Source organism: Amia ocellicauda, chromosome 5 (assembly GCF_036373705.1).
Source record: "Amia ocellicauda isolate fAmiCal2 chromosome 5, fAmiCal2.hap1, whole genome shotgun sequence".
Taxonomy (NCBI): domain Eukaryota; kingdom Metazoa; phylum Chordata; class Actinopteri; order Amiiformes; family Amiidae; genus Amia; species Amia ocellicauda.
In genome coordinates this window covers 8386698-8409961 of record NC_089854.1, presented here as the reverse complement: position 1 = coordinate 8409961, position 23264 = coordinate 8386698, and the positions used below count along the sequence as shown (strand labels likewise).

The 23264-nt window shown below is 38.1% G+C and overlaps 1 protein-coding gene across 4 annotated transcripts in view; it reads left to right on the top strand.

Moving 5' to 3' along the window:
- Positions 1 to 23264, top strand: part of syt2a (synaptotagmin IIa) — a 117937-nt gene that overhangs the window by 71929 nt on the left and 22744 nt on the right. The window contains exon 1 of one of the 4 annotated variants that reach the window (XM_066703569.1): positions 2986 to 3140. The exons of the other annotated variants lie outside the window; for them this stretch is intronic. The gene's annotated coding sequence lies outside the window, so the exon portion shown is untranslated. Of the gene's footprint in view, positions 1 to 2985; positions 3141 to 23264 lie in introns of those variants that run through there. 4 annotated transcript variants of the gene reach the window in all.

Genomic DNA, 23264 nt, shown 5'->3' with positions numbered 1-23264 from the left:
TTGAGGATGGAGTTAATGAGATTTGGGGGGAGGTGCTACCAAATATATGCTGTTTTGTAATCGAATATATAGATGGCTAATACTGATTTGGGAGCGGGTGTATCTGGGTGTGGGTTTGAATGTTTTCCAGAGATCTGGCCTGATGCTCAGACTTTAAAAAAGGCCATCTGTTTCTTTTTGCTCAGTCTCAGTGCCAGAGTCCTTATCGATTCCACTCTCAAGTGCTCATTGCTGGGACGCTGACAAGGCAACTGCACTCAGAGGCAGATGATAATTATCGATGACAATGAAACCCTGACACTCATAGTTGTCTTCTTCAGTCACAGGTGTTAATAATGTGAAACTGGTGCACCAAACAGAGAGGACAAACACATACAGTGGGGCTTTGTATCTGTCTGCAGTATAATAACAGAAAGGAATGGTTTAAATTTCTTCCTAAAATTGCAAACATCTTATTCAATTCAATTTCTATTTTCAGTTGTGTGTTATGCATTGCTCCCTGTTTTGTAGCAATCAGCAGTTGTATATAAGCCCCACATTGTGAACACAGCATTGCCAGAAAGGCACAATTCCTGCAGTGATGGAGTTAATGTGCATTTGTATATTGTGTGGATGTATGTTGTGTTAGTTATGTCAGTTAATGAAGGGAACAAGCATAAATTGCTCTGGATACATTTCCCCTTAAAGGCATATTTAGCGCTAGCCATGTCTGTAATTCATTAGTCCGAATTGGTAACATTCAGTTAGCAATTAATTCCTTTAGCAATTGACACCCTTTGAATGAGCGCTTGCCAGTTGGAATTGATGCCTCTAATTTGTCAATGCCAGTTTGAGTATTATTGTAATCGTCCACGATCCTGATTCTAATTATCATCCGCAAAAATGAAACCCAAGATTAGATTTAAAGCACAAAAAGATCAAAAACAATTATAGCACTGAATCTGAGAGACCAATTTTCAGGTGTTTTAGTGATAAGAAGATTGTAGAATGGTTCTGCTTTAAAGTAACTGCCCATTTTCCATAACAACTATTACTATTAATGTGTTTTAGACCTTATCTTTTATTTTAGTTTAAATTATATGAAAAATATATTAATATAAGGGAAATCTGATTCTTTCATAAACGACTGACTCCAAAATATTAGTGTTGTCATCATGTTTACCATTTGTAGTAGTTGCATTTGTAATAGTAGTACAGTAGCATTGTAATAGTAGTAGTAGTAGTAGTAGTAGTAGTAGTAGTAGTAGTAGTAGTAGTAGTATTGTAACATATGAGTCTGTGGTGAGAGAGCGAAGTACAATAAAGCAGCTCAGCAGTTAGCATTACCTGCAGTGCCTGTGATTCATGTTCAGGTTAAAATACAGTCTGCTGGGCTGTAATAGGGCATTTACTCATATTGCCAAGGCGTGTGTGCTCCCTCTGCACTGCAATCCTGATACGATCTCCTGAACTCCTCTGTTCACTGTGGAATTTGGAATTAAGACCTTGGCATGATTAGGGTGATTGAATAACGGCTTCCCATCACCAATGTCCATTCTAGTCCCCATCTTTTCCTTTTTTTTCAGTCCCTCTCCCCCTCCCTGGTGTATGGAAACTTAATAATAATAATAATCTGAATAATAATATTCTAAAATTGCAGAAACAGTGGCATCATAATGGAATGCACACAGTCATCGCTTCACCATGATTAATCAACTTGTTAACCTGACATTGAATAAAAACAAGGTCCAACTTATCTGAGCTCGGAGCTTACCTTTCATTTGCCCTTTGTAATTGTTATATGTTCCTACGCGACACTTAGGGGGAGGACATTTCTCCAGCAAGATTTATAACAAACAGGATTTGTACCGAACCAAACCCTGACCGATCCATTGAGATTAGACATGTTCATGGTTAGCCCAGGCTCAAAGATCATGACAGAAAAAAGACAACCCTCTTTTCATATCAGTCCCTAGCCAAACATTGGTTACGCTTGCTCTGACCCATCTGTGACTTTTCACGTCACGTTTTTGTTGCTCTGGACACAATGGACTGTGTTGGTGTTTTTGTGTATGTGCGTGCTCTGGAGCCAGCTGTTTAAGATTATACACGTGAAAAGTGGCAGATACTGTTTTGGGGGCCACTCTATGACTGTGAAACAGCAGGGAAACCTCTTTCTCTGTCCCAAATATCCCTGTATTCTGCTACTTAAGCCACTTTGAAGGCATTAGTTAGAAATGGTGGAATCTGGCACCAATTGTGTTGCTCTTGATGTCCCGGGGAGATAGAAAGACTCATATATTGTACATAATACATCAATAGAATATCTAATGTAAATAGCAGTGCAGCAAAACACGTGGCAGTGATGATGATAATACAAATAATAGTTGAGTATAAGGCTAAACGTGATATATGTAATGGTACACCACATTTTAGTGTGTGTAGCAAGATGGGACAGGAACAGCACACAATAGCTGGCTCTAGAAGAATGATCCTATCCTCAAAACGGAGTATCTGTCAGTCCTGTCACTTACTGAGTGGTGCGTAGCTCGGTTGCTGCAGTGTGTGGCTCAGAGTTCAGTAACAGTGTGTGTGTGTGTGTGTGTTTTTTTTCCTCTCCCCGTCGTCGTTGTCTTCCTTTCCCCACCACTAACGCAGGTTATAGTGTATCGGCACGAAGTCCCCCTGGGGAGCAGTTTTGCATATTGATTCTTTAGGATTGCCCTTGAATGTTGGACCAGGGCGTAGAGTACTGCATGCAGCAGTCTGTGAGCAGCATTGCAAATCAGGAGACGGAGCAAGAGATGAGGCGAGGAGGGGAGGGAGGGAGGGAGGGAGGGAGGTTGGGAGGGGGATGAAGAGAGAGAGAGAGAGGGAGAGGGCGAGAGAAAGGCGGGGGGATGTGTGTTGAGAGAAAGAGAGGGGAGCCGAGAAAAGAGAGGAGGGGATTGAGAGAGGGGGGGTGAGGGAGAGAGAGGGAGGGAGAGAGAACTAGGAGCTTGTAGTGCTGCAGTGGAAAAGAGTGAGGGGGACTGCAGTTTCTGAGGCTGATGGGAGAAAGACCAGGGGACGTTACTACACGCTGAAAACATTAACCCTAAGTGCCTCACTGTTGGATGGGTTGGCCTGTCGGGGAGAACCGGACTGAGGAGATATCACTGGTAAGGGGAACCCCCTCCTCCTTTTAACTCTTTCAAAGGGGGGAAAGCAGAGGGATGGATGCTGGCAGTTGACCTAAGCAGGTCGGTCGTTTTGATGGAAGTTATGAGTTACGGGATGAGGAGAAATGTTGTCAGTCCGGTTGTGAACTGCAGAGCTGGAAGCGGTGTGTGCATGTGTGTGTGTGTGAGTGTGTGTGTGAGAGTGTGTGTTGCGCTAGGCAGTGCTTGTTGAGAGAAGCTGTTCGAAATGCTGTTTTCTGAAGGAAAATTAGGGACGAATTAGAGGTGTTTTGGTCACAATATGGGACAATAGTGTGGCTTAGGCTCTCTGGGTGGGACAGCTGGGATTCCGGTTCCTGTTGGATAAATAATCCTGTCTGAATATTATATATGAAGATTTTTATAAAGATTCTCTTTTTTTTTTTTTTTTTTTACTTTTTCCCCTTTATTTGTGAATTCCAGACCAATGCACATTTTTAGGCATTTGAATGTTAACCTTCTTGGATGCTCAGTATAACAGTGCTAGTGGACATGGTGCACATGTACATGGTGGTCTGAAATATTAATATGATTATGTCTGCTTTTTGATTTTAACAGCCAACTCAGTTTTTCACTGCACAACAGAATGCATTACACAGGACCTGTCCCAGCAGAAGGGCTGATACAGTACATGTCAGGCAGATTGATGTGCTTGTAGCTCACCGATGGAACCAAAGTGGTCTGAGAAAGCTGAGCTGAGAATATGGAATTATAATGCACTTTAAGTTTAGTTGAAGTCTAAGAGGCATGCAGTAGGAATAGTGATTGCCAAATGTACGGACACTGTAGTAATGTAATCATGCGGTGTGTGGAAAAATGTCAGGGACATTATTTCTCTCCCAATCAACTTATTTCAGTTGAATGTCTTTCTGAGAGAATATACAGAGTCCCATTGACATCTAAATGGACAGCATTGATGTATATGCCTATGCCTGTTTGTATGTCTGTTTGTATGTGTACTAAAGGATCTATCCATCTCTTCATTCATTAGAAATAGTAAATTAGCTTATTGTAATATGTGGTAAGGAAAGAACTTGATTTTTGTGAAAAAAACATTTTAGTTTTCTATGCATTTTCATATTTTACTGTCCAACGTGTATCAATACGAAGAGGCTGTCAAGTTACAAATACAACAGGTAAAAAAATCAAAAAATCAGGGAGACCAATGATCTTCCTAAGGTTAACAGTGCGAGTCGCTGTGATTTCCATTAGAAATCTATCCTGAAAGGATACAATGGAACAAGAGGACAAAACCAAGGACAAACCTATTTTGATGCTGCTTTCCACTTTCAAACATGAACAGTTTATGAAACCTGGTCTCACCAGCAATTCACATTCGCAAAGTGTGTTAAGCATGATTATTTAAATATACAGCGATAATTGGCTCATAGGTTATGGTGTCAATTGCCAGTTGAAAAACACTCATTGGTTAATAACACCGAATGTGAATTCAATAGGTACTATTATTTTGATATTTATTTCTAACATAAAAATAAATAAAACAAAAGTACAATAAATATATTGTTCTAACGACAGATTGTAATAATACAACATTAAATTCCCAATAACATGCACCATTCCAAAGGAGGATAAAATGGCTCTGTCTTTTACATCCAGAGTCACATGGTGTCTCAGTCAGCTATTTTGATGTGTATGCTCAGCATATCCTAATGTATTGGTTCACTGGACCTTTCCTCTCGTTTTGTTCTTGCTTTTGGTGCTGGAACACACTAAGCAGGGACTGTGTTGTTTCAGACCACACAGGAGACTTATAACTGCACTTGCCACTTGCAGATCAACCATATGTGTTGTACGAATTATTGCAAAAAAGGACCATAATTGTACAAATGTAATGAAGCCGGTACTAAGAGTAAAATGATTCGGAGCCCTCTTGGACCCCTTGTCAAGCTCATCTTTGCCAATTTTACAGCAGAGCCTCAAAGGCCCACAGAAGGTTCAGGCAGTAAGCTTATACAGCAAATAAATGTCCAGTAGTGAAAACCAATGGACTCTTCCCAAAACCATGGTGCATGTTCTGATTAACCGTTTTTACTGCTGTTTCTCCTGCTAAATTGTAATACATGATATGAGTAGTGCAGTATGATTAAGTAACTTTAATTATGGTCGTTTAGAACCCCTGAGAGAATAAAACTTACAGCAAAGGTAAATTCATTGTTATGCATTCTGAATGTGTAATTTTCTAAACATGTTAAGACTAGCTGAGAATCGACTCAGTTTGTTTGATTGACAGTGAGTAGTGTAGTTTTCATGCACCATTACTGGATTGACTTCCCCCTTGTGCTTGTATTAAATATTCTAGTTTCTGCACACATTGTGATTTGCAAATTAAGGGCCTTGGGTTGGTCTAGCAACCTAAGAGATCACTGTACCATAACTATTTACGAGAACTGATATGGTATGTTTCATTTTTACCTTGACCTGTGAAAGGAGAACGTGCTTCTCCATATCCCCTCGAATATTGTGTGCCTTCCTTCATTTTTGTAGTTTTCTGGAGGACTTCCAAGAAAAATTCTGCCTCAAAGTCTGCAGGAATGACGCCTTACTCAGTCTCAAAAGGTTATCCTTCCTAGATCTTTCTTGATTTTCGGAAACTTAAGAAGCTAGACAGCATCAAATTGTGTGACAGTGGCAAAAAGTCAAATCAATAACACTTCAAAGGTAAAGTGGTTAGAAGCACTCAGGTGGTACAGAAGGATCTGAGTCATGATGTGTTTTAGCCACACCTAATAATACGGACAGTCTACAAAACAATACATATATTAGACCCAAAGAGAACTGTTTCCTGTTGCACTGAAAGATCACTGATAGCATAAATGAAGGGATGTTCAGCATCTTTTAGAGTTGGCATTGATTGTATTAGTGTTTGGAAATTGTGTGAACCTGTGTATGTTTTATTTAACCAGTTTAAATCCAAAAACAAGCCTACAAAAGACACACTGTGTCAGCTGACCAGATAATAGAATCCCCAGACTGCACTGACTCCAATCAAGGGGCTGGTAACCAAGGCTAAACTGGTCCTTCATCAGGCATGTAAACCAATTCTGTCCAATTGTCTTGGTTTCTCATTCAGATGCCACCTTGAAATTGCCTGCCTGCCAAACAGAGACAGATTGTTTTCTCTAACGGGCTCTTAAAGGGAGATAAAAGACCCCTTTTAAGCTGACTACATTTGCTTTTGTAATGCAATAACTCGGCCTTGTACATTTGTCATATTTCATCACTGTATCATTATAATTTCGTTGCTGCAGAAAAGCATGCGTCCCACAGAACGCTCAAGAAACAACAGTTTAACTAAACAAGTGCCCTTGTTCCAAGGACTGCCCTTTGTTAACCTTAAATCCCTAGCTTCTGCACCCTTTCGGGTGTTTCTCTTTAGTGTTGTCTGCAATATGTGTGTCCCCGCGTGACTTCTTACCACGTCACATCCAGAAACACCCATGCACAAATAAAGTAAGATTTAATAGGGATTAGAGTTCCTTTTGCTGTATGATAAGCAAGCAAGCAGTATTCTGTAAGATATATATATATATATGCTCGTCTGGAATTAGACATTTTATTGTTAAGAGTATACTCCTTCCTAATGTGTCCTTCAAAGTGCTTCAGCTGAGTTTATGAATACAGATAAGTGCAGTGTTGGCATTGATTCTGTCCTGCCACATGTAGTCTTTCAGTATTTATTTACTTTTTTCTGCTCTGAGGTAAAACGAACTGCTTTACTCAACATTCTCAGAATATCTTATGTCATAAACATGTTGCGGTAACTCTTACTCTGTTTACATCAATGATATAGTCTGGTTCTCCACATATCTGTAAAATGAATTTGCATTACTTTTCAGTAGGTTTTTGCCAAGCAAACCCTGTCAGTCAAAATCTGTTCTGGTTTATTAAATGCTGACTGACTGTTGTCTGCTGAGAGCTGTACTGGATCTACCAGACTCATATTAATAGCTGTTTTATGTACGATTTAAAGTCAGGGAACTCACTGTATGTTTCTTATTGTACGATTCCAGTTATTGGGAGGTTACAATTTAAATAATTTTACATTCTGAATGTAAAAATACAATCAATCATGCATTTATTTTGCATGCATTATAATATGTAGACAACTGGAATTGAATTAGGGGATAAGAATTGCCTCATAATAAATGTTTGTATAATTTAATTTCATGAACCTAGATCAGAACATGTATTTTAAATTACTGATGACCTCTTATTTCTCGATGTTAAATTGTTTCACATTTTGTTTAATGTTTTATAATCATTATGACATGCAGCTCCAAATTCACAGAAACACAAAAACAGTCACATTAATTAAAAAGGAGACTAATATATGTGTGATTAAGTGGGATTAACAGATGCTGTTAACATAGTTTACATGGTTGTGAGCAAACAAGGGATTTCAGTAAATTAATGCAACACACAAATAAAGAAGTTTACAAAGTTGAATTGTGGCACTGACAGGCACCCGCTAGTCAGACGTGATACTGTTTCACTGATCTGGCAAATGTGTATCAGCTTGGGATCCCAATTAAGAAATGATTGGAGGAAATGCTTTTCATCAATTATAATATAACCGTTTCAAAATGCTTCAGCCCTACACAGCTACAACAAGCTCACATCTTACAATTGCTCTTTTGATCCGCAGCAAAGTTAAGACACAAATGGAAAAGATGCAAAACAGATCAGTTTAAAGTGACTTGGATGAGGATTTTTCAAATGAGTGCTACTTAATGGGTGCATCAGTTCTTTGATAGCTTTTGTAGTATTCATAAGATGGAACGCATAAGGGCATGGTCATCTATGTAATTAGAAAGACCTCCTGTGGTGTGAGCTGTAAGCGTAGTTCTTGCGCAGAATATTTGTGTGCAGTGCTAAAATCTTTGGTCATGTATCTCTGCCAGGCGTGTGAGTCCCTGATTTCGAAGACTATGAATTCAAAGACACAGTGAAAAATGTAGCTGTAGCTACCTTGAGATGTCATACAATGCTCTCTAAGGGGTTTATAGGACAGAGAAAAAGTTTAAAAAGTCCCCAAATCCATCTTGAAGGACATGACTGTCATATGTCATTGTGTTCATATGAGGTTTTATTTATAAGTACTTCAAAGTATGAAACCACGTGCTTTCCAAGCTAGTGTGTCCTCCTTCACTTTCTGTGCCCACACCTTGCAAAAGCATGCAGAATCATCCAGAAATTGTTGCCATGCATGTTTGTATATCCTACTGTTATCAGATCAGCTTAGAAGTAAACACAGAGAAGCAAGGAAAGCCTCTCGAACACATCCAGATGATTTGGTACAGCTAGAATGTCCTAAAGCAACTGTTAACCATCACCGATCAAAATCTTCCAAGAGTGAAGACCTGATGTTCATTACTGTATCACTTTCCAAATTGGTTTGCGTGATTAATTAGTCAATGTCAATAAATGAGTTTACCGGCTGAGGAATGCATAATCCTTTCCTGTCAAACATTTATCTCCGTCTACGCAGATTGTTGCCGTAATAATGACTGCAGCTGTGAAAGCTGAAGAAAGGAAGCTACCAATACTAACAAAAGATGGACACCGGATCTCCCGGTTTCCCTGTATTGTCCTGCCACATCAGGACATAACCCCAGCAGTGCTGACGCATCCAGTTCTGTCCTTTATTGTAAATTGGATCATTTGAGATGTGTCCACGTGAAACCTGCATAGACAGTTAATTGGATGAATTTTGTACTCAAGGCGATGCTTGTCTTACTCTAATGTACATGCTAATTAAGACTAACATGTCACAGACTCTGTGATGGGAGCTGTGATACCAGCTTGCTGATGGGCCAAAAACCACGAGCAATTTGCAAGCCTTCTCCTGGACTCTGACTTTACTCGTTAGCCAACTTCTGAATCATGAATGACAAGCAGTGCATTTGTATTAAAATATTGGAGAGAAGCACACAGCATTTCAGCATTCTGCATTTAACCAGGAGCAGGTGTTCTCACTTCTCGTTAAGGATTTGGATCTGTTGTATACTTCAGTCACAGTAATGACTGTGGAAAAAAACATTGACTTCAGCCATATTGGATATAACAATAAATTAAATATCCTCTCTCACATTACTTAGTGCTGCTTGATGCAGCTGCTGAATGGAAAGCAATTTTACATTGCATTAGTCTCAGACATACCAGAGACTTATTTTAGTATGCTAATGTGTGTAAAGCATATCAATAATCAATCGCTGGAGAACATCCCTCGTATTGCAGTATTACATATATTTCTTGATTTACCCATCTCCAGTTCTCATCAATCGCTGGTTCAGATCAGTGAGATTGCTTTGAATGGTGTCCTCTGGCCCTGGTGGTTTAGAAATGGCTTGTAGATTGTGCCACTTGCTCATAGCAGTGAGATTAATTTGGCTCTCTGTGGGAGAAATGGCAGGTTTAAGTGTGACAGTGACTGCTGCAAATCACTTCAGCATTGACTTCCGATGCCTATATCCCAGATAACAGTTAAGTCACGATGCCTCTGCAGGCGTAGCCATTGTTGGACAGCTGATTTTGATATCTGCTCTTTAGATTATGGGTATTTAAGGTGGATGATACATCCTGATGGGCTTTTCCTTATCCCTTCTGGTAAAATGTGTGCCTCCTAGTTGACTCAGTCCCCCTCCTTTAGAAACTGTATTCAAAGCCTATGCTAAGTTTGGACACTGCATATTCAAACAACTGTATGATTTGTTTCTCTTTTTATAGTTGTATTACCAATGAGCCTGCTTTATCTAGCTCTGATCTCCTTGACACTATTTTCAAGTTTGCTGTTCCCTGTGTCATTGGAATATTTCACTGTGCATAAGTCAACTGTAATGTTCTGGTAATGCTAACCTGGCATGTGCTCTCTCAACTTTATCCACAATTGATTTGTGTTTGTGCATGTGTGTGTGTGTTGGGAGTGGCGCATCATCTCTGTGTTCCTCTGCAAATGTCCCCTCCTGTGAGACCACTCAACCCTCACTGATCGCAGAGCACCGGCAATCAATGACATCGTGGGTCAGCAAATGCCACCTTCCTCCTCCCTCCTGCATGAGCCACCTGTACTCCATAATGATGAGGGAGGTGGAGGAGGGGGACAGTTAACCCCTTAAACTGCTCCATTTAAAGGTCGCCCTCTCCAATATGACATTCAGATAACTTGCATGTGTCTGTCCCTGCACAGTTCTGAGCAGGAAAGGCTAAAAATGGGGTTGGTGGAAAATCCTCAGTTGGAAGCATAACATCAGGGGAAATGGGATTGACAGCCAACCTCTGTTAATTATTGTTGTTTAAAAGACCACTGTAATACATTAGCAGAGTACAGCGGGAAAGAAACCAACATATCAGTCTGTATGGTTAAGATAAAAAAAATATGAGCCATGTCAGAACTAAGGGTCTGTTCTAGATTTTGTTATTGTTTTATTGTACTGGACAAATAACATGTGCCAGTCTTATACAATTTGTATGTTGTATCTTAAGAAAAATGCTACTGTTGAAACAGTGACAAAGAAACAAAAAAGCATACAAATTGTTTTTTTCCAAGGCATAAATATGATTTGAAATATTTTTATTCAATTGCATTTCTTTCTTTATTTAGGTTTGTTTTTGTCTCTACAGTACTGCTGATTGATTCGCCAGGGCCGAATCGTTGCTCGCTCCGCAGCGAGAGCAGTAGAATAGGCTGGTGACTGATTGTAGGGACGGGGAGGGGAATACGAATCAGTTACTGCAGTCACAGCGAATCAGGGTCTCCTCAGTAGCAGCCTGCTGCACAAAGCCTTATAATTTAATTACATTGATTCATTAATTAAAATGACTCTCCTATAAATAACAGGTTCTGCAGCAATGAGCTAGACTTGTATGTATTGTTCCCGACAATGAAATCTTTGCATGATTACTGCGAATCAACACTTAAGTGTAATAGTTATGCTCTGCCAATTCCATAGAAAACAACAATATAGATGATAAGGGATTTCAAAGCATTTTTTTGGTTGCATTATTTATGTTTCTATTATTATTATTACTATTATAATTAATAATTATAATACATTTCAACTTCTTGTAAGTGTCCCAGTTCTCACTCACATATAGAGTTCTAGTTGTAAGTTCTCACAGGCTTCATTTGAAACTATTTTATTCAGTGAGTATGTATAGTTTAATAATTAGTGTACATGATACTTTTCCATCAATGGAGTGGCAGTCAAAAGTTTATAGACCCCAGATCAATCAACTGGAATGTTTAAGGTAAGTAAATGTCAGGATTGGAATATTTTACCCAGATCACCAGCTTACTCACAAACGTTGGAAGTTGTTCAACATCAGAATTCTGTTTGTGAACTAAACCTACTCTAAGGGCATAGCATGACCTTCTGGGGGCTTTTATGAATGAAAACCTGCCTTATTTTTTTTCCCAGGAAAAATCATGTCTGGGGTTGCCCTAGGGGCTGCCCTACCACATGTGAATGGTGGTCTAGGGGTATTACCCTGGGGTTTATCTCACCCCTACCTCCTCTCTAGCTCACAATGTAGAGAAGCTCTGGTTCTACAAGAGGAACTATTATCATGTAGGACCAGCAATTATTTTTTAGGGGATTTTTGTTTATGCATGAAATACCCCTACTGATGAGGGCTAGCACAGAGGCAATGAACAAAGGGCCCCCTGCTGCTAGAGAAAGAGTATTGTCTGCAGGTGAAAGAGATGGTTCACAGCTGGCTAGCTCTAATTGGTATTGATAGTGTCTATGCACCCTATTCAGTTATGTATGTGTGTTTTTAAGATACAGTGGGTTGTATGTTTGCTGTGAGACTGATTGAATCATGCTACATAATAATATATGCATTGATGTTGGTAATATCTCTTGATTCTTAAGCCTCATCAAGTCACTATTTTGAAAGGCTAGTGCATCTGTATCCACAGCCGGTGTCCATTTGACTTGTTTCCTCCATCTTCCCAACTATTTCAGTGCCTTCAATTCCTAGTGCTGAATTGTTCTTCACCTTCATTAATATTAAGCTCACCCCTGAGCTGAACTTGTTAACATCACGCATGATATATGCCTTTGGCCCTTCCAATCAACACAGAAGTTGAGAAATGTTTGACGCATTACATTTTTTTGTGGGGGTTGGGATTATAAAATCTCACCATCTCCCATTATAGTTAGGGAAAAAAAGGAAGGGAATCCCATTAAAATCACTAATGCCGTGGTGAGATTGTATAATCTCTCCAAAAGCAGAATTCCCTTTGCTTTTCTTTCTCTAACAGTTAGGGAAGAGGTGGAAGGGAATTCTGCTTTTGTAGTAAATTGCTAAGCAGGCTTTAACCTGGCGCAGAGTGATAGCAGGGTCCCCTACTGCTCTCCTTCCTGGTTTAAAGGATAGTTCAACTTATTATAATTTACTGGGTTTTTACATTTCACCCTGAGGTAACAGTTATCTCTAGTCAGTTTGGTTTTCCTCAGAGAGAGAGAGAGTGCAGGGGCCTGCTGGGCATCCCAGCACTCCAGGGATTATCCAAGCATAGGTTGGGTTTTAGTTTGCTTGTGGAAAACTGTCCGAAGGGCACTTTATTGTATACAAATGACAATTTCCTTATCATTTTTAAATTAAAACTTAGTAGTCTCTGTGCAGTTTTCAATTTCATTACATGAGGTATTGGTCTGGCACAGTACAGACACAGCCAGCAGAGTGAGCTGAACTGTGAATTGACTTTATTCTCAGAGCAGGCTACTAGCAAGCTGATGGAACTTTTGAATGATTGGAACACATGGCACAGATACCTTTTTGAATTACTATTTAGATTTAGTACGCTTGATCAAGTAAAATTGACAAAAACATAGAAATGTTTATCAAGAGCAAGTTGTGTCAAACAATTCCATATCTTAATACTGAACCTGTGTTTCACCCAAAGTTCTGTATGGCTGAACTTCTACTCTTAGTATTATTTGATGCATCATTATATTGAATCTGCAAATGGAAGTAAATGGAAGCTCACATAACAATGTAGTTTACTCTGGTCATTCTTTTAAGAACGAAACCTGGGTCTATTTCTGTTCTTCCCAGTTTGTATTTAAGGATGGAATCCCATTTACTTTGGTGTTATGGAAAGCAATAGCTATTCAGTTCCTTGGTAAGTGGTCAGAACTGCTACATTTAGATTGCAACACACTTAAAAATGCCAAACCTCAATCATGCTTTCATTCTCTCTCAAATCCTGAATCAGGGGAAGGTAGAGGCAATATTATATCTGCAGCAGTCTTATTAAACCCACTTTCATGAGGGGAAAGAACATTCTTTTCATTCAGCAAAATAGAAAAAAGCATGTACAGTTAGGTCCATAAATATTTAGACAGAGACACAATTGTCATAGTTTTGGCTCTGTATGCCACCACAATGGATTTGAAAGGAAACAATCAAGATTGAAGTGTAGACTTTCATCTTTAATTTGAGGGTAGTTACATCCAAATTGGGTGAACGGTGTAGGAATTACACTCATTTGTACATGTGCCCCCCCCCCCCAATTTTAGGGGCTCAAAAGCATTTGGAAAAACTAACATAATCATGAATTAAATTGTGAGTTTGAATACTTGGTTACAAATCCTTTGCAGTCAATGACTGCCTGAAGTCTGGAACCCATAGACATCACCAGATGCTGGGTTTCTTCCCTGGTGATGATCTGCCAGGCCTGCACTGCAGCTGTCCTTAGTTCCTGCTTTTGCCTTCTGTTTTGCCTTAGAAATCAAAACAAACCAATCAGAGAGATAGCAAAGGATTTGCAACCAAGTATTGAAACTCACAATTTAATTCAAGATTATGTTAGTTTGTCCAAATACTTTTGGGACCCTAAAATTGTTCACCCAATTTGGATGTAACTACCCTCAAATTAAAGATGAAAGTCTACACTTAAAGCACATATTGATTGTTTCCTTTTAAATCCATTGTAGTGGCATACAGAGCCAAAAAAGGATGACAATTGTATCTCTGTCCTAACCTAACTGTTTTGCTAAAAGAGCTCCACCCCGGGCTGGGAGAGTCCTGAAAAAGGAGAACATTTGCACGTTATCTTAAACTGAATATCCCTCAATTGCTAATTTCCCAAAGTCCATCCTTTAAATCAGATTAATTTTCAGAGGACTGTTATAAGTTGGTATTTTTGTTTCACTTCTATGTCTTCTAAGTTTAGGATGTTAGCTGTTTTATTGGTACAGACATCTCCCCTACAGAGAACTACTAGTTGCAAATGGCAAAAAGCAGAAGAGTTTGCCCCACTCAGTCTGAACATGTAAAACCTCAAAGCTGATTAGGGGCTGATCTGTTCAATCTCTCTCTGTCCTGTTCAAATCAAACTGGGCGCCACTTATTTTTTCTTTAGTAGTTTTGGGAAGCAGTTACATTTTTACAGAGATATCCCTATGGAAATCAACATGGTCTGTCAGTATCGGATCTTATTACAGTGTATGGCAAAATATTCTCAGAAGATCATTTTGTTTAATCCTGGAATTTAAAAGAATGAAACGCTAAGGGAGATCAAATCAACAATACAGATTTCCTTTTACCATTTTGTTATTATGGCTTTGAAAAAGGGTTTGGAACAGAATTCTATGATCAATTATTCAATTAAGCAATGCCACTATATAGAGTACTACTACTAATAATAATAATAATCATAATTTCCTAGTAGTCCCACATTGATCTCCAATTATTTATTTTTTATAAAAGCCTTTTGCCTTTGTCTTGCCTTTTTCAGAGAAATAGATTACTCTGAATAAATGTCTGTTATAGGATTGTATATGTTTTATAAACAGCACAATATAATCCTGGAAATTGATCTAAAAACCCAGGCTGAGTGAGCTTTTGAAATGTGCTCAAATCCTGCATTTCCAGCATTTTCATGTATGTATTTACCAACACAGAATTTCATGGCAAATAAATGAATTTCACAATTCAATAAAAGGTCAGCTGGCATACATTGCCATTTCAGAATAGTCTTATGTACCTGAAGTCTGAACCGTGTCTTATGAATATTGCATGTAAGGCATTGTAATTCCCTGTTTCAAGTAGAGGTCTTGCACATAAAATGTTCCATTTTAATGTTAAAACAGGTTCTCATCCATTTAAAAATTCCATTAGATTTTCCCATGTCTTGCCTTAAGTCTGTGTTAGTTGTTGCTCCTCCCATGAAGCTACCCTAATCCCTTGATAGCTAAGGAGAATCGCATTATGCTTCCTTGCTTTTGGCTTTTTCTCATATTCTGAATTCTTCCAACATAAAGTTTTTGTGCCAACTAGAGAACGGACACATCGCCTGCAACAAGTAAATTTTCCATGGCAATCTAAAGATGACCCACTAACTCCCATTAACTTCAAGGAGACCAGTTTACAACTGCCACAGTTAACTATCAGCCACAGTCACAACTGGCAATACTTTGTTATGGACTTCCATAGCATGAGTCACCTGGGAGATCTGAAACGTTCTGACACATTTCTGTCTCTATTCTCCTTTATTTCAGTGTGTACGGCTTAATGTGCTAATTTTCTGCCTGAGCAGAATACCAATATATCTGTCAACTCCCCCAAGGCTGAGCTAACCTGGTAGACAGTGGCCAGAAACAGTGTACCTCTAAGCTCCTCATCAGAATACCAAAGTAATGTGATCAACGTGCATTGAAACCAGGTAAACATTTGTCTTTTCAGCAATTAGACTAAATGAGGCCGCTTGGCAGTGTGAAGCGGAGCGGGGGAGCGGACAGCATTATTGGCGTGCGTGGTGACGGAAGAGCGGAAACAAACATCCAGTTGCCATCGCCCGTTTCTTTACTGTCAGGGCCCTGGCGAGCAGCTGTGCGAGGTAGAATGGATGCAGGTTGTCAGGCTGGAGGAATACAAAAGAACTTGGCCGTCTGGCGATGGAGTGTTAATTATCCTTTTGTCAGGATACTTGTTGTTGTATAATAGAACAGCTGCACTGTGATTCTTCATTCTCCAAAGATTATTAATGGGATTAACTGACCAGGATACTAATCAGGTTGAGGGAATGAGGTTGCTATGATTGATTGCTGGGGTGTTGCCCAATTACAGCGGTGGGTTTATGGGATTGGAAACCTCTTCCTGGCCCAGAAGGTTTTGTCCATATTGCTGATTGCCACACGTAGAACCGACGTCCAATGCAACATCCTTCTCTTCAGATTGCATTACATCTTCCCTGCTAGGTGTTAATTAAAATCCTAATTTTGACATCTAGATATGTCTAGTTTTTAGAGCACGTAAGGCAACATCTTCAGTGGACTGGATATTTAAGTGTCTCAATTTAATTATTGTAAAAAGAGTTGCCTTCCTAAAAAGGAAAGAATTTTGGTGAATTGCTTGGCATTTCACACAAAACAATCAATGAAGCCCATTTCATTACTGGACGCTAGAACTGCACAGACACATGTATGTCAAAGCAGAAGGACAATCTGATGGTAACAGTGATCTCTTGGGATCTGGTTGTATGGGTTAATCTGTTTTTTTTCATAGAGAGATTTTGGTTGTTACAATGCACTCCTTAGTAGATAAAATCAACCATTAATGCACCATTCATGGTTTCATACATAACAAATGTGTCCACTCAAAGACATTGATTGGTTTCATGTAAGGTCATGATCGGCAAAGGGAATCTTCTTTCCTTTTTTTCCCCGAAATCTCTACCTTAGAAATTAGTCTCTTGGCTAAATTACGTGGTTATTTTTTTAATTTTTTTATTTTTTCTGTTACATACCTGCCATGGTACAGTGATCTCAGTTATGGCAAAGCTTTGTTCCTTGGTGTATTGCTGTGATCTTTTCAAGCAGTGTTCTTCTGTGTATGTTTTTGAGGGGCTCGGGAGAAATCTTGTTTTTTCTATTACAGTAATCCTACACACATATATTTTGTTCTAAATGGAATGCTTCTTGTGATTGTACGTGTACATAAACAACTTGTCATTTTGCGTATTCTAGAGTTATCTTTTGCATTTTGTTTAGTTGTATTGTTCATTTCTAAGCCACTCAAGCCAAACCATCTTCTTTATCTGTAACACCAATCACATAAACAGTTATAGAATGTGTCTCATTCAAAGAAAATGGTAATTTTTTAAAATTTGATAAGAATAATTTAATTCAGGGGTCTGTTTTCTCAATAATTGTACCCAATGGAATCCAGACAGACAGTCTGTTCCTATTTCATTGCCTATAGAGCACAGCAAAGCTTATGTCATAAAAATAAAAAATATATGCATTGCTACCATGTCTCTACCTTGACCTATTTTTTGTATTCAGTAAAGTTTGCTATTATTTCTCAGAATATGAGAAACTTTAACATACTTAATCCCAAATAGAAAATAGGATGCTCTGATAAATTATTCACATTATCATAGGCTATCATTTTATCTGATGATCCACATTTTTTACTTGCAAGAATTTTAATGAGCTCTGCTAATGGTCATTCTGTGCACAGGCATACCACTCGATATGTGTTTGTTGCTCCGTTTCTATTATAACTGTAAACTGGATAAGTCATTTCATAATTTTAATTATCCTAAGCAGTAGTTTTACTTGGCAAAAGAAGAATGATCATATTAATGTAGAATAAGTAAACCCATCTAGTTTATATAATGCAATTTGACATTACTAAACAGAAGCCATACATTATCTGTAAGAAAGAATGTTATTGCTTGATAAGAAATCTACTATAAGGCAGCCTAAGTATTATATTAATCCAAATTTGTCATAGAATTATAGCATTTCTCTCTGGGTGTGGCTTAGGAGTATTTTTCCTGAGGTGCAGTATTTCATCCAGTACAGAAATCATGGGAAAAAAATATTGTTAACCAAGGAGATTGGGCTTCAAAGAAACAGCCTGTGAAAGACAGTAAAGATTTAATGTGATTGATTTATTTTTGCTACAAAATGTTGCTAATACTCTGTTTCAATTGACAACAGAAGGCGTTTATTTACCCCATGTAACTACCATCCAGCAATTGCAGACAAGTAATACTTTATGTATCTACCTAAGCACTGTTGACTTACTAAAGCTTCCAGATACTTTGCTGTTTGTCCATGCTTGCTTGCTTATCTTAGACTTTGATTAAGAATAACAGAGATCCTTTCAGTAAAGAAGTCTTGTAAATCAAGACACAATGTTGTATCTAGAAGTTGGTACTGCGTGTGCATTAATAGTGATTTTCTTTTCTTGCAAAAACTGTGGTTGGCATTTTTCATCAATTGAGCCATGTTGAACAGTGTTATAGCAAATGGATTTTTAATGTATGTATGTATGTATGTATGTATATATATAAAGAGAAAGAGCGTGACAGAGAGAGGGAAAGATTTTCCTAGGATATATATGAACGTGCCCACATTCATATGTGTCCATTGGCAAGTATATATTCAAAAATCTCCTCATTAGTTGATTTATGACTCAAGGCCATATAAATCAAAATAAAAAAAAACAATGTAGCTATAGCACATGGGACAGTAGTGCTAATACTCATTTTTTGTTTTTGTTTTTTTAAACCTATAGGGGCTTCTGTGACCCTTTACACAGAAAATACATTCATTTGGAATAGATGGCAAAGAAAGAAATCAGTACAGTTCTCCCCCAAAAATACAAAAATATGTAAATGTCTACTGCTTAAGTAAGGAAGCAAGCTGGCAGGAAACAATTAAGGGATCTCCACTTTAATATAAGTTATGCTGTATGTTGGTAACCTGACAGTGTGTCCCTGAAGGCCGGGGCTTGCAAATGAATGTACGCTGTATGGGAACGGTGCCTGCGGTGATATTACATGGCTGTTCCCCAGTGAACACCACGAGCATTGTATAAATGAGTATACGGACCCTAAAAATGAAATTCAAGCAAGCCCAATATGTCATTGTTCATTAGTACACAAGACTGACCTGTTTCAGTGTGTGATACAGTCGGGATCATTCACACCTAACTCCCCATAACGAAGCAACTTTTTTCAGTTTTTTCTTTATGTGGGTAGATCTTTATTTTAAACCTTTGTACATTCATTCAAATCCATTTAATGGTAACTCATTTAAATGAAGGCATATCCTGCTTGAACTTCCAATAGAATGGATTGTACTTATAAGGATTTTTCTGTTGCAGGAGGACAGCTATTGACGTTGTTTTGAGAGGCTTTACAGCAGCCGTAAACCACACCACACAGCCTGGTATAAAATAACCAGGTTTATTGATTTAAAGGGAATGATAACTACAGCAGTCATAAATAAACACCACTCACCACTCTCAATGACTTTGAGCAGCCATATCCCCTGCTTTTCCCATGGAATGAATAAATCATGCCATTTTATTCTTTATTAAGTCTTTGTCTTTCTTTATTTAAAACCTGGAGCTACAAGCCAGTCTCAAGGACTCTCTACATCAAGCTTCACACAGAACACCACCCCTAGATCAGTTTCAAACATATATACCCTTGCAGATTCTGTCAAAAAGAAAGGGAAAAGAAACCTCCTAAGTACATTTCTGCTCCTTTTTTAAGTATCACGTACCTCGGTATATCTAAGGAGAGCGAAACATGCCTGGCTTTGCCCCTTAATGACTTTGCGATCATTAAAATGCAGTTCCCAAAGCTTTGAAAACTACTCATGACAGTTTTTAGTGAAACTCATTGACACAGAGGCTTGCTCTGCAGTCACATGTTCTTTAAAAAAACCTTCTATGCAACTATACAAATTTGACCTTGAGAAAATATCCTCACCTCCATCATGTTTCCATGGTCCTGTGTATTGCAGATCACAGTGGTCCTTTTTCTTTAATTTTACATTAAACTGTTTAACTTGAAGTCTGGCCTCATTATCATCACTGGTGAGGTAAGGCCAGCAGAGGTTTTTAAAAATTAAAATAAAAACTATATAATTATATAAATGATAACAATCTCACTATCTCTCATTTTCTGTGTGTGTGTGTGTGTGTGTGTATATATATATATATATATATATATATATATATATATATATATATATATATATATGCCCTTCATTTGAATCTATTATTCTGGAATTCATTTCCATTTATTAAATATTGTTCATTAAACTATGCTTACTTACAAAATATTAATGTTTACAAATTGATTCAGTCTATAGACAACTATAGAGTCCATCTGGTTGAAGTCAATGTATATGTCCATACATAATGCATAATGTATATAAATGTGTATGTGTGGGGTTTTATTCCAAAGTACACTTTGACAGGAATTATACATCAGGTTTTAAGAAGCTCCAAAAATAAAAACAATATCACCTTCAATGATGCAGATATGCAACCTGTATAGTGCTGTAAAGACATATGAATAATACTTCTATTTTTCTTCCTCCTCTCCAAAGATTTACCATTTTCTTTAGACCCGAGCCAGGCTTATCAAGTAATGCGACGTTATTAGCTTAAGAGCCACAATGGCCAGCCCCCGTCTCTCATTGAATATTGATTAGGACTGCCACGTTATCAATCCCTCCCCACATGCCTCAAGGCTTCTCTGATTTGATTTCTGGGGCATCAATATTTCAGAAATCATTAATATTTCATGCTGTGCAATTTCAACTTCTGTAAAGCTATATTGCTTTGAGAATGGGTAATAATCTGGTTATTCTTTAAATCATGGTGAATTTTTAATAGCTCTTCAGGTTCTCTTCATTTTTTGCATGTTAAAGAGGAAGGGGTGTAACTGATATATCGATGTCTATATAGATAGATAGATATTTCATACAAGCTCTCAAAAGCTGAAAATTATGAAGCGAAGTGAGGATTTCTTACAAAGGTATATGGATTCCTCACTCACTTTTTATCCCCCTTGACTTTTGAGCATGGTAAGAGGTTATATTTTGACATATTAAGAGCTACATTAGGTGTTCTTTGTACCTTTCTATCTTAATTTACTTGCTATTTATTGCTTTTAAAGCTGATAGACATGTTGTTTAGCTTTTGGCTATTTGCAGAGATTGTGTTTGTCAGGAAAACTCCTTGTGTGCACCTGAATGACCTCTACTCCACAACCTTTAATTTCAAAGCTGAAACTTTCCCCTGAAGCAGAAAAGATGGTGTCTAAGAGGAATGGCTGATTAAGAATAATGGCCACTGGGTGAGAATCACGTCATGTGTGTTTATAAAATTAAAAAGCAAACAGATGCATCAAGCTTAAATAATAGTCTGTATAAAAAGGAAAGCTGAATCATCAAATTCATCCTTGTCCTAGGAGCCCCATAAGACTTCCTGGGTGTAGATTAAATCAAATGGACTGCTACAATAGTGCTGTAAACTTTAATTCAATTTAGCCCCCATGTTCACTTAGGGGTCTCACCAAGAATAAATCTTTAGAGCTCAGCCTAAGATGTGTGTAATTATCGTGCTGTTTCAGACCAGGCTTTCTCAATATGATCTGTACATCCTGCCCTTAAAATGCCTTTAGCAGATATTTTTTCGAAGAGTTGCTTCTATTGTAGTGTGGCTCTATTTCTGAGGTAAAGGGGGAGGTGGAAATACAAACGTCACAAAGATGGGTAGGGTATATATTACTGTTTAATGTGACAGTGTTTCTGTAAAAAATCTAATCCAAATGTTTCAAGCAGTCCATCTTATTATGTCCAGAGGTTGAACTCGTGAGACCCTTATTAGCAAGTTAGAAAAGCAGCAAAGTGTTGCCATTTGTATTGGTTAGGTTTTATTATACCTCAGGACTGGGCCTGTCAGCAAGGATAGCAAAGACTCGGTGGTGCGTGAAGTGCTATCACATTGTTCTGCGTAAACAATCCCAATTCTCTTTATCAACGTTCTGCTGCTCTGAACACCACACTGTTGTGAATCCAATAGAAAGGACAACAGTTGCAGAGACTGTGAAACAAGGTGATCCCTCTTTAAACGATTCCAGTGGTTAAAATATCCCAGCGCTTTAACACTGCACTGATGTATGACAGTTCAAGCACAAAATAGCCCCAGTCTGATGCCTTCCCACACACATGTTTTATCACGGGAGGAATTTGTTTGTTCTTGGGATGGTACAGTGTCTAATTTTGTATAATTCATATTCCAAGTCTGAATTAAATGAAGTACTTCAAATATTATTATGCTGTTGTCCTGACAAATGAAACGGGGGGGGCTTCACGAGTTATTTTCCTGTTTTATTTTTAAGTCTCTTTTTAGATGTCTCTACACTGGAGTATAAGTACAGAAAATATTGTATTTGCATTGTAAGATGTACTTTCATGCTTTTTTTGGTCTTTCATGTAAGCATAAGAAAGGAACCCCTAACTGTGTTACACCTTGCTGAGGTTCAATACTGTTTATTTCTGCATTTATGAAATCAAATAGGAAACATTTCTTTACACAAGGAGTAGTAGGACTCTGACGAACGTAAACCCAAACAGATTTTTCTTCAAGCAAGAGCAGACAATTCTAATTTGATCAGTACATGATTGAGATTCTAATTAAATCAAATAAACAAGATGGGCCAAGTGGCATCCTCCTGTTTGTAACCATATATATATTATATAGATGTCTGAAAGTGCTTTGTTACAGAACAAACTCATACATTATCCTTCAAACCATGTGCAAATCTTCATTTCAATATATTTTGTGTTTGGACATCATTTGTCTGTGACATTGAGGGGTTTAATGGTTACATAATGTTGAAAATCTAGTTTGTGCCAGAGTGTTTGTATATACTCTTCAAATACATTTGTTCTGCAATATCCATAAGGCTTTGATTTGCAAGAGAGCAGCAGTGCTTTCTAACTATAGCCAAGTGTTGTTATTCTAGACCTCGGAATGACCTGCACACAACTTTCCTGCAGCATTGCAATCAGTGCAGACCAGGAAATGATGGCCTCAAATCAGTCCCTTCAGTAAATAAATGAAGGTGTTGTAAAGAAAAGAAAATTGAAGAAAAGCTCTAGCTTGTGCAACCGCATACGTTGAACACGTTATTAATCAAAGCTGCAATTACTGCAGTATTACGAGCCATTTAGTAAAAACCTCCTGAAGGGAACATTTAATGAAATAATTGAGTCTCTCCATGATTATAGCTTTGGT